The following is a 10,362-nucleotide window of genomic DNA, read 5'->3' on the forward strand; positions in this document are numbered from 1 at the left end:
TATGTTAACAGTTTCAATTCTCCCTCCTCAGATACCAATCTTTGTGTCCTAGCATTATTGCAGTTGTTCAGAAGTATTATAAAAATATAATCAGAATGTGTTTAGTTGGAAATAGAGGGGTGTATAAGCAGTCTGTTAGGGTGATCCAGTTGTATATCATATTTTAAAAATTGGGAAATTTTATCTAACATCTGGATTAAGTCAGATGCTTTGGCAAGTCTAGATCTGCATTCTTGCATGGAGAAATTGGCTAGAACTGAGCAGCAGCTACCCTTTTTAGACTGTACATGATCTTTCCACTGTTCCTAGGTGATGTGCCTTACCTACTCAATTTTTAGTCTTCACAAGAACTTTGGGCTTTAATAGTAATGTAATTTACTTTCAATCTGAGGAACCTCAAGGGATATTGATATTACATAAAAATCATTTGTAACACAAGTATGAGGACCAGATTTAAATTATGGAAAATTAGGACATAGTGTGAAAGGTGGATTCATGAATTCTATGTTAAAGATCATTATTGTCAGTACTTGATCTGGCTTAAATACTGAGTTACTATTGGTCTGTTTCCTAGGAAATTGAGTTAATAAGTAATGGGAACTCCTACAGTTATGAATTAAAAAGATTATCTGGCAGTTCTAATCTGGATTACTTTGGGTAATGTGAAAACAAAAAAAATATGAGAAACATGAATCTCAATCTTTTGTGCCCTTTAGAAATAGAGTATCTGTGCTTGGGAAAAGTCTCACATTTGACAGACTGATAAGTAAAGAACTTACCTGAGGTTCTCTGTGAAATCACTAAAAAATAAGCAAAGAGAAATCCATGTAATTTTTCTTAAATAGAAAAAATATAGTATTATCTAATATTTTCCACTGGTGTCTCTGAGGGAAGGACTTGAGTAGACATAAGAAGAAAGCATGCTTTGAGGGAAGGTCTATCTCCATTTAAACATCATTTTGGAATTCCTGTCTGTCTCAAAAATTTTGCCTACCTCTGTTATTTATATTTTCAGAGTTTGTTGTTCATGTTGCTACTCAACTCCTTTTCTTTTAATCAGTATTTTCTTAAATTATCTATAATGTAGGGGAAGCTGGATAGTAAGGAAGCAAGAGAGCAATGAGAAACTCAAATCACTTTAACAGAATGAAGTCACTTAGACTTTCAAGACCAGAAAACCATAGTGGAGAAACAGATATAATACTTACTTATGGGAGGCAGGGGCACACCTTAAAAAAACAAATTAGATATGAGTGAGTAATTGTTTGAAAGGAACAAGTATCCTTCTAGGGAAGCATATTTGTGTGGGGGAAGAGGCTTGGTAGTAACACAGCTCTTGGCTCAAATTATGGTTCAGTGAACTGTGTTCTTGGACAAGTTTGTGCCCCTGGTTTCTTAGCACTTGCAAAGAAGTCCAAGGTCCAAGAGGTCTTGGATTTACTCCAAGAATCAAATGGGAAATGATGTAGTTAAATCACCTATATAGTTCTTATCACTGAGGAGATGCAAAGTAAACAAATGTTTGAAATTAAATAAATATGTTTATTTCACAGGATAAGCAGAAGGCAAAGGAAGGTGACAGCTATGAATCTCAGGCTATTGCACAGGAGTTAGAAATGAGTAGGGCAGGAACAGGTCCATAGGCCTTGTAGAAAATAATAACAACAGAAAAGAATTTAAAAAACAAACAAACTAAACTTACCTCTGGGCATTGAAAGTGGTGGGCCAACTGAAAGAGAAGTATTTTTGCAAGCCTTTTCTCTCCCACTCTTTTTTTCCTCTTAGTTTGGAGAGTTCTTTTTCATCAAGTCATTATAACAATAGGGAAATATCAGAAAGGGACACAGAACATAAAGACTCCTAACTCTGGGAAACGAACTAGGGGTGGTGGAAGGGGAGGAGGGCGGGGGGTGGGGGTGAATGGGTGACGGGCACTGAGGGGGACACTTGACGGGATGAGCACTGGGTGTTATTCTGTATGTTGGTAAATTGAACACCAATAAAAATTAATTTATTAAAAAAAAACAATAGGGAAAATGTTCCCTTTGGTCTTTATTTAGTTTTAATATAAATTGAAGGATTTTAACTTTTCAAAAAAGCATTAGTAACCATGAAATTTGGCCATGGGAAGGCAGGTGGTTAAGGAAATATATACCCATGCCCAGAAATCCCAGGACAGCTGGGGAAAGAAGTTATAGGACCCCACAGTGAAGGAAACGTGGAAGGACTTACTGAGGGCAGGTGGAACTGATCCGGCTGAAAAACAGAACAGAGAAAATTATCTCCTTTTCTTTTCTTCTCCATTCATTTTGTTTTTCAATTTGTGAAATATCTTGTAACATGTCATTTTTAACTGCTGGGAAACCCTCCCTTCTGATCTTTATTTTTTATGCAAATCGTGGAATTTGAATTTTTTCCGTAATTGTTAAAAAGCTAAGAGAATTATTGGTGGTGTGAATACGAGATGTCTAAGAAACAGGAACTTCAAGCCACTAAAATCCCAAATGGCTAGGGAAATTTTCCTCAGATATCTTGGAATTCAAATGTAGAAAAACAGACTGAGTAGGAAGTCCAAGTGAAAAACTGTTTTAGAAACTTCTGATCCCCCTCTTTCTCTTCCATTGTTTTCCCCTTTTCTGTAGGCAGCCTCTTATTGGTGGGCTTTGTAACTAAGCAAAACTTTTTCTCCCTTGTTTATATAAATCAGTAGTGTTAGAACTTTCTAGTACATTATTAATAACCCAGAGGGACTTTGATAATGAAATAGCAAGGGGCCAAGAGGTACCTCAAGCTCTTTGGATACCAACATGGCCAAATAGATACTCTTGGACCACACTAAAAACCAATCAGTCTCCATGACAGAGAATGAAATGAACACACAGACTTACTGTTTGTCTGAGGTGTTGATCCTACTGAAAAATAAGCAGAAAGACTTCTTATTGCCCCCTGCTCATTTACTCCCCTATTCATTTTTTTTCTATCGGTAACTTTTCTAGTCACATAACTGCTTGAAAAGTTTTTCCGATCAGGAGTATTTGAACTTTCCAGAAAACTTACAATCAGCTGGTGTGTTCAGGTTGATGGAGAAGCAAAAGTTAAGAAAATAGGAATTGCAAGTTGTTGTACTGGAAGTCAAATTCCAATAGACATTGCTGGACATTGTTAAATGCACAGCAGAGACAAATAAACAACCTACTAATTGCTCATGTAGATAACCCACCTGGAAAACAGATATTATCTGTATCTTTGTTTTTCCTGTTCATTTTTTCTACTTCTGTATGGAAAGTCCCTGACAATCTTTAAACCATAGAGAAATTTTTTTCTCTGCTCTTTAATTTGTATGTGACTCAGTAAACACTTCAAAACTTATTAATAAGCTAGTGGAATTCTAAGTAATGGAAAAATAAGGGTCAGGGAAATAGGAACTTTAAGCTATTGCTATCCCAATATGGATGGATAAATTTTTGTTTAAGTGGATCCATTAGACACTGCTGGAGATAATTGAGTTCCATCATGAAGGGAGATAGTCAAACTTACAAGAGGATCTTGTAGCTGAAAAACAAAGAAAGAAATCAGCATGGAAAGGCTGGTGAAAGAGGAATTAGTTTTCTTGGTAGGGAATATCAAAAATGTTCATGGAGGGTGGATCAAACCCTAATAGATATTGTTGTGCACTGTGCTGGAGAACAGTTGCCATCATGCCTTAGGGGATTCTGTCTCCTGCTTGCTCTGAGAGCCTTCAGGAAAGAGAGATGATTTATCTCTTCCCTTTTTGCAGTGAGTGGTAACTGCTTAAAGTCCTATAGGAAATTGCTAATTTAAACTGTGCTGCTTTTACTTTTCTACTCCCTATTCTATTCTGTGCAAACTTTCATTCATTCATACAAATGTTCTCCCCCCACCCTTGTTGACAAGTCACAATAAGTATCAGATAGTTTCCTCTGGTATTTTCATGTAATATTAAGTATTAATTTTAATACTTAATATTAAGTAGGGTTATTAAGTAGGGTTTGTATTCCACTTCATTCATTCATTCATTGGGATGGATGCAGTCAGGTAATGGAATAAGCAAGAGACTGAGAAACATGAACATCTATACCCACAGGATAGAAGCAAAGGATTCCAGACCTGGAGGAAGCCAAAGGCAACTACTGTATAAGAACAAGTATGGAACTTACTAGTCGTTTCTGAAGTTTCAGCTGGTGGAGAAATGGTAAAGAAAGAAAAGGGAGAAATCAGGGTGTGTAGAATGAAGAGAACTCAATTCTCCCATGATGGCTTGAGAAGAGTAACTACAGAGAAGATGCAGGGAACTCTAAAACCTGCTGGTTAGCTCAGTGCAATGTCTTGATTTAGGTCCCATCTTTGTGTTTCACATTCTCAGACCGGCTTCTACTTGTCTGGGGCAGGAGAGTAGCTGTCCTCCTTCCTTTCCAGTCCTTCCAGGGGAATAAATGCTTGAAATTTCTAGAGTTTCATAATATCTTAAGCTTGTACTTCTATGTACTTCTATGTACTTTTGTCATTCTCATTTATTTCTTTTCCCTATCTAACCTTCTAGCTAATTTGAAAGTTTTCTTCCCACCTTTAAAAAAAATTTTTTTTAGTAGTCCCATTTGGAGCACCCATTTTTGTTAATTAAAAAGAAATAACCAGTACATTTTGCATTTTCTTCAAATCATCTGTAATTTAGGGGAAAGCTAGGAAGGAATACATGTACTATAATTTTCAGTTATACATTACTGTATGTTTTAAGTGTTTACACATAGGGAGAGGGAATTAAGCAGGGGAGAAAAGGGAAATGGAATCCATGTACCCATATGGATTCTCAAGCACATGGTAGCTAATTGGGGACTTTAAGCCAGATGAGACCCTTCCTTTAGCCCCAGTGAGATCCTCTGAGATGAGCAGACTTATGATTTCTCCCTTATAAGAATTATAAGAACTTCCAAGTCTGTACGTCTTGGCGATAATTAAGAGTACCTAAAAAGGAGGCTCCAATTTAGGAGGATAGGGGATAAATGATGGATCATGTTTATTCACAAAGGAAGGTATTTAGAACCAGCATTTAGGGCAGGCACCATCCAGTTTTAATGATCATAGTATGATTGTGTGGGAGACTGCCTGCCCTTTCCAGGTTTTGAGTTCCTTTCCCCAAGATATTGTAGAACTGTAAATTCCATGGCACCAGAGATTAACCAAATCTATCTCTTTTTTTCATGACTTTATCCCCAAGCCTCAGTTCAGTTCCTGATACAGGAGCTCAGCTAGTTGAAGGAATGTTTGAGTACATCTGATTTGCTTTCTGATAGTATCCTCTTGTTTGGCTTAAACTTTGGAATGCTGTCACTTAATTTGCACTCTCAAAATTTCCAATGGCCTGAGGTTTGTTTTGATACTCTAGAATTTGACACTGGTTTTGCCCTAGCTAATCACAATATGAGCTTACCCTTCACTCTTTCACTTATAGTTTGTAGTTGCCTGATGCACCTGCCAGTTCCTGTAATTGCAGCCCACCTACCATCATATCCTGTTCCCTGAAGCTCTGTGTGTCTGGGTGTGTGTGAGTGTGTTGGGTGTTTGGGGTAAGTGGGCAGGATAAGACATGAGGAAAGAGAAGACTTTGGGAGAGAAAATTGGGGAACTCAGTGTGACTAGATCCTTAGTAGTATTCCCTGATATACTTTACCCAGGAAACTGGGAAGAAAACTGATAAGACCTCAGTCTATTTAAATTTGATTGTTTTTTCCTTCTTTTACATTTATCTTTAAAATTTGCCTTCCTCTTTTTCATTTTCTTTACACTCATTATCTCTGTTGTCTTTGAGTAGGCTCTTTATGAACTACAAAGTACCTCAGAAGCGAAAGCTACCTTTTCTTTCTTTCTCTGTTACTTCAGAAAATTCTACATTATTACAGAAGGCATTATGACCATTACTGGGGACATTTTCTTACTTTTTTCCTAAAAAAACAAAACACAATCCTGGAGAATTCCCAGCAAATAGGAACTGAGGTGCATGAAAACATGTATAAAACTGTTGTCTTTATAGTAATACATACATTTGGGACAGGGGACAGGCCCTCTATACACTGTAGAAGATCAAAGAACACCAGAGGAAAAAGATAGATAAGGGACTTACCACTGGTCCCAGTATATTGCACTAAAAAATAGAAACAAACATAAATTACTCTGGTTGTTGAACATGATAAACACACAAACCACTGAGGTTTTCCAAAGGAGAGCAGTTAGATAGCAGTTAGATAGCTTCCCAGAATTACTAAATCCCAGTCTTCAGAATTAAATATTTTATTGGACTATATCCTTGCCATAAGATCAGACTGTCCTCCAGGAGACTTGTAATCCTGTTTCAGTTGGAAGACAAACCATTTGATGCTCGCCTTTCACTACTACAGGTGTTTGAAGTGAAATCGTTGTTATATTCCTTTACCTCCGTTTTCCTCATCTTTTTTCTCTTATGTCACTTTTTTTTACTCTCTTGGCCATCCTCCTTTGTCTTCGTTCTTCTTTCTTATGTCCTTCCCCAGATTCTATTTCATCTTTGCTTTGGAACACTTTTTATAATGTATACCGATAGACCACTATAATTATTATTAGAAAAATGTCACGCTGCCTATTATGAATTTGAGTAACATATATACGTTGAGAATATATATATACAACTTACCAACAGGTCCTGGAGTTTGCACTAAAAATAAATCAAAATTGGCATGTTAGTAGGAGTGTTTGGATGAAGAATAAATTTTTCATTAATTTTATTCTGGGGGTGGGGCTTTGGGAAGTAGAGTAGGGGAGAAGTGATAACAGTAATAAGAACATTAGGGAGAACTAATCCAGGTATGATAACCATACACCAAAAGAGATATTTAGCATATATTGCAATTCAGCCTGAGATGAGGGTCTCTCTAGAATCCTTGTCAACCTAGGAGAGGTTAGAGACATTAAAGGTTGAAGACACTGCTTTTTAAAAAAGTTTTATTTATTGATTTGACAGGAGAGAGAGAGAGAGAGAGATAGAGAGAGAGAGAGAGACCACAAGCAGGGAGAGTAGCAGAGGGAGAGGGAGAAGCAGACTCCCTGTCCAGCAGGGAGCCTGACATGAGGCTCAATTCCAGGACCAAGGGATCATGATCTGAGCTGAAGGCATACATTTAACTGACTGAGCCACCCAGGCACCCCAGATACTGCTTTTTAAAGGGACCATCCTTGTACTAAAATATTTCTGACCAACTAATATGCTTTAGGATAGGCATGAAGGGGATCCCTGGGTGGCGCAGCGGTTTGGCGCCTGCCTTTGGCCCAGGGCGCGATCCTGGAGACCCGGGATCGAGTCCCACGTCGGGCTCCCGGTGCATGGAGCCTGCTTCTCCCTCTGCCTGTGTCTCTGCCTCTCTCTCTCTCTCTGTGTGTGTGTGTGACTATCATAAAAAAAAAAAGGATAGGCATGAAGGTAGGAACTAAGGATGCAGTCTTCTCACAGCTTCCAGCTTACTGACTACTGCTTTGATCAGCTTGATTGTCTCTGGGCAAAGGGTCAACAAAACCTTCAATTTTTAATGAGAATTTGGCCTTCAGTTGATTTTCCAGTTCTGATTAAACCTGCTTTCTTACTTGGCAACGTTCTTTTTATCAAAGAATGATCCTTGGGGCCTCTGGGTGGTTCAGTAAGTTAAGCATCTGACTTTTTTTTTTAAGATTTTGTTTATTTATTTATGAGTGACACACAGAGAGAGGCAGAGACATAAGCAGAGGGAGAAGCAGGCTCCATGCCCAGAGCCTGATGTGGTACTTGATCCCGGGACTCCAGGATCTCGCCCTGAGCTGAAAGCAAATGCTTAACCGCTAAGCCACCCAGGCGTCCCAGCATCCAACTCTTGATTTCAGCTCTGGTTATGATGTCAGGGTTGTGAGATGGATCCCCACGTTGGGCTCCATGTTCAAAATAGAGTCTGCTTAAGACTTTCTTTCTCTCTCTCTCCTTCTGCCCCTCCTCTGCTCTCTCTCTCTCTCAAATAAATAAACAAACAAATAAATAAATTTTAAAAATAAAAAGAAGAATGATCCTTGGTTGGTAGAAAGCCATATTTTTGGGCTTTCCTGAATGTAGTGACCATGTATTTGGGCATGTTTCTTATAGGATCCCTGAAGGTTATGTATGTAGAGCTCTTATAGGATATTTTGGCTCCTAAGGCTTCTAAGTTAAGGCAGCTCCTCCATGCAGCCTGTGCAAAGTCAAAGATTAGTTCCTAGGTGGCTCTGTAGATACTTGCATAGACCACTTCTACGACTACAGAAGAGAGATGGTTGATGCTACCCTGGTGGCAAGCTGTGTTTCCTGTCTTAAGTTCCATTGAGTAGCATGGTGAAGGCTGGGATCATCTTGTGAGTCTGCATGGTTAGTTGAATCTAAAAAGACCAGCCTTCCTTCCAGTGGGCATTGCAGTGTCTCTCTTCTCCATAGCTCCTTACTTCATGGCACTCATGGGAAATATCCCAGTTCTAATCCATAAGCCCCAAAACCTTTATCTCTGATTTTTTTTTCCTGTGTGAAAAAGCTAGAAGGTGGCTTGTCAGTTGTGGATATCTTGGGCCATGAGTTGTAGACAAGCTAGAAATTTAGGTATTTTGTAAAAGTAATTTAATGTTTGCTTTTATTGTATCTATAAAAAATTGCCCTTGATTCTGGAGTAGAACTCCTAGGACACCTGCCCTTTGGTATAAGCCACTAAATCTTTAGACAGATAATCATTTCAAATATGATTTTGTTTTGTTTTCCTATATTTTTTACTTTTTCCACTTTTAATATGTGACTCCTATAGCCTTCCTTTTCTTCTCTTTCTCAGCTTTTTTTAAAAAATTTTTTTTATTTATTTATGATAGTCACACACAGAGAGAGAGAGAGGCAGAGACATAGGCAGAGGGAGAAGCAGGCTCCATGCACCGGGAGCCTGACGTGGGATTCGATCCCGGGTCTCCAGGATCGCGCCCTGGGCCAAAGGCAGGCGCCAAACCGCTGCGCCACCCAGGGATCCCTCTCAGCTTTATTTATATTCATTTACTCTTTTTCTTCTCCTGCCTCCAACTCAATCTTTCTCTTTCCAATTTTCTTCCTACTTTTATTCTTTTTAAACTTCTCTTGATTTTTCTCTTTTCAGCATGTATCTTCATTCTCTATTACTCTTTGTATTACATTTTCTCTCACTTCCTCTCCCCATAAGGCCTTTTTATCCCCAATTTTTAATATTACAAGTTCATTTAAAAATATTTTGTTTATTTATTAATGAGAGACACACACAGAGAAAGACAGAGGCAGAGACACAGGCAGAGGGAGAAACAGGCTCCATGCAGGGAGCCTGATGTGGGACTCGATCCGGGGACTCCAGGATCGCACCCTGGGCCGAAGGCAGGAGCTAAACTGCTGAGCCACCCAGGGATCCCCTACAAGTTTATTTTATTCCTAACTAATAACCTATTAGAACACTCAAAATAGTAGTGGAAAGAGCTCAAGAGTCAGCACAACTTCAGTCCTGATTTCATTATTAACTATCCTCCTTCCCTTATTTTTTTTAGGAATAACTTCTGAACCTCAATTTTTCATCTCTCAAGATGGGTATAATATCTGTTATCCACCACCATTGAAATGCTGTGAGGCCCAACAAAATAATGCATAGGAGAGTTAGAAAGCCATTATAAAAATCACATGAGGAGTGTTCACTTCAGCAGCACATATACTGAAATTGGAATGATACAGAGAAGACTAACATGGCCCCTATGCAAGGATGACACACAAATTCATGAAGGAATTACACAAAGAATGACTAGTTACAGATATAGGACTTGTATTCATTCTGTCAGGCAAATATGGGAAACCTCAAACATATTTCTTTTGGTTTCTAATTTCAAAAATTCCTATTTTTTGTTAAAAATCCTATAATCCAGTGTATGAAGCTGTAGCTATTTGCTCTTAGTTTATAAATATGTAATTATGGACTACTGTGTCTCGGAATCTAACCATTATTTATAATGTTTCTATGGAAAAATGCAATAAGGTAAATTGCTAAAAGTTGGTGAAAATAAAACCTAACTGTCCTGGAGAGAACTTTTCAGAGCAATTAAATAGAAGAAACAGGATTTGTATTATTTTGAACACAAACTAATAACAAAAAAATATTTGCAGGGAAAGCAAGAAGTTTAGATGCTGTGTACTAAATCTTTATTACATGTTGATGCTAAAGCTAGATTATATAACTTAGAAAATACCATTTCCTAGGGGTTAAATTATCAATTTGTATTTAAGCTTCATAGTTAATATCTTTTTATTGCAGAACCTGGGTGAATCCAACC

General features: G+C 38.0%; 1 non-coding gene across 1 annotated transcript; it reads left to right on the forward strand.

Moving 5' to 3' along the window:
* The first annotated feature begins 9,725 nt into the window (after positions 1-9,725).
* LOC129513173 (U6 spliceosomal RNA) lies at positions 9,726-9,833 on the forward strand. Its single transcript, XR_008665159.1, has one exon. It is a non-coding gene; the product is annotated as a U6 spliceosomal RNA (small nuclear RNA).
* Positions 9,834-10,362: the final 529 nt, after the last annotated feature.

Source organism: Nyctereutes procyonoides, unplaced genomic scaffold (genome assembly GCF_905146905.1).
Source record: "Nyctereutes procyonoides isolate TBG_1078 unplaced genomic scaffold, NYPRO_anot_genome, whole genome shotgun sequence".
NCBI classification, from domain to species: domain Eukaryota; kingdom Metazoa; phylum Chordata; class Mammalia; order Carnivora; family Canidae; genus Nyctereutes; species Nyctereutes procyonoides.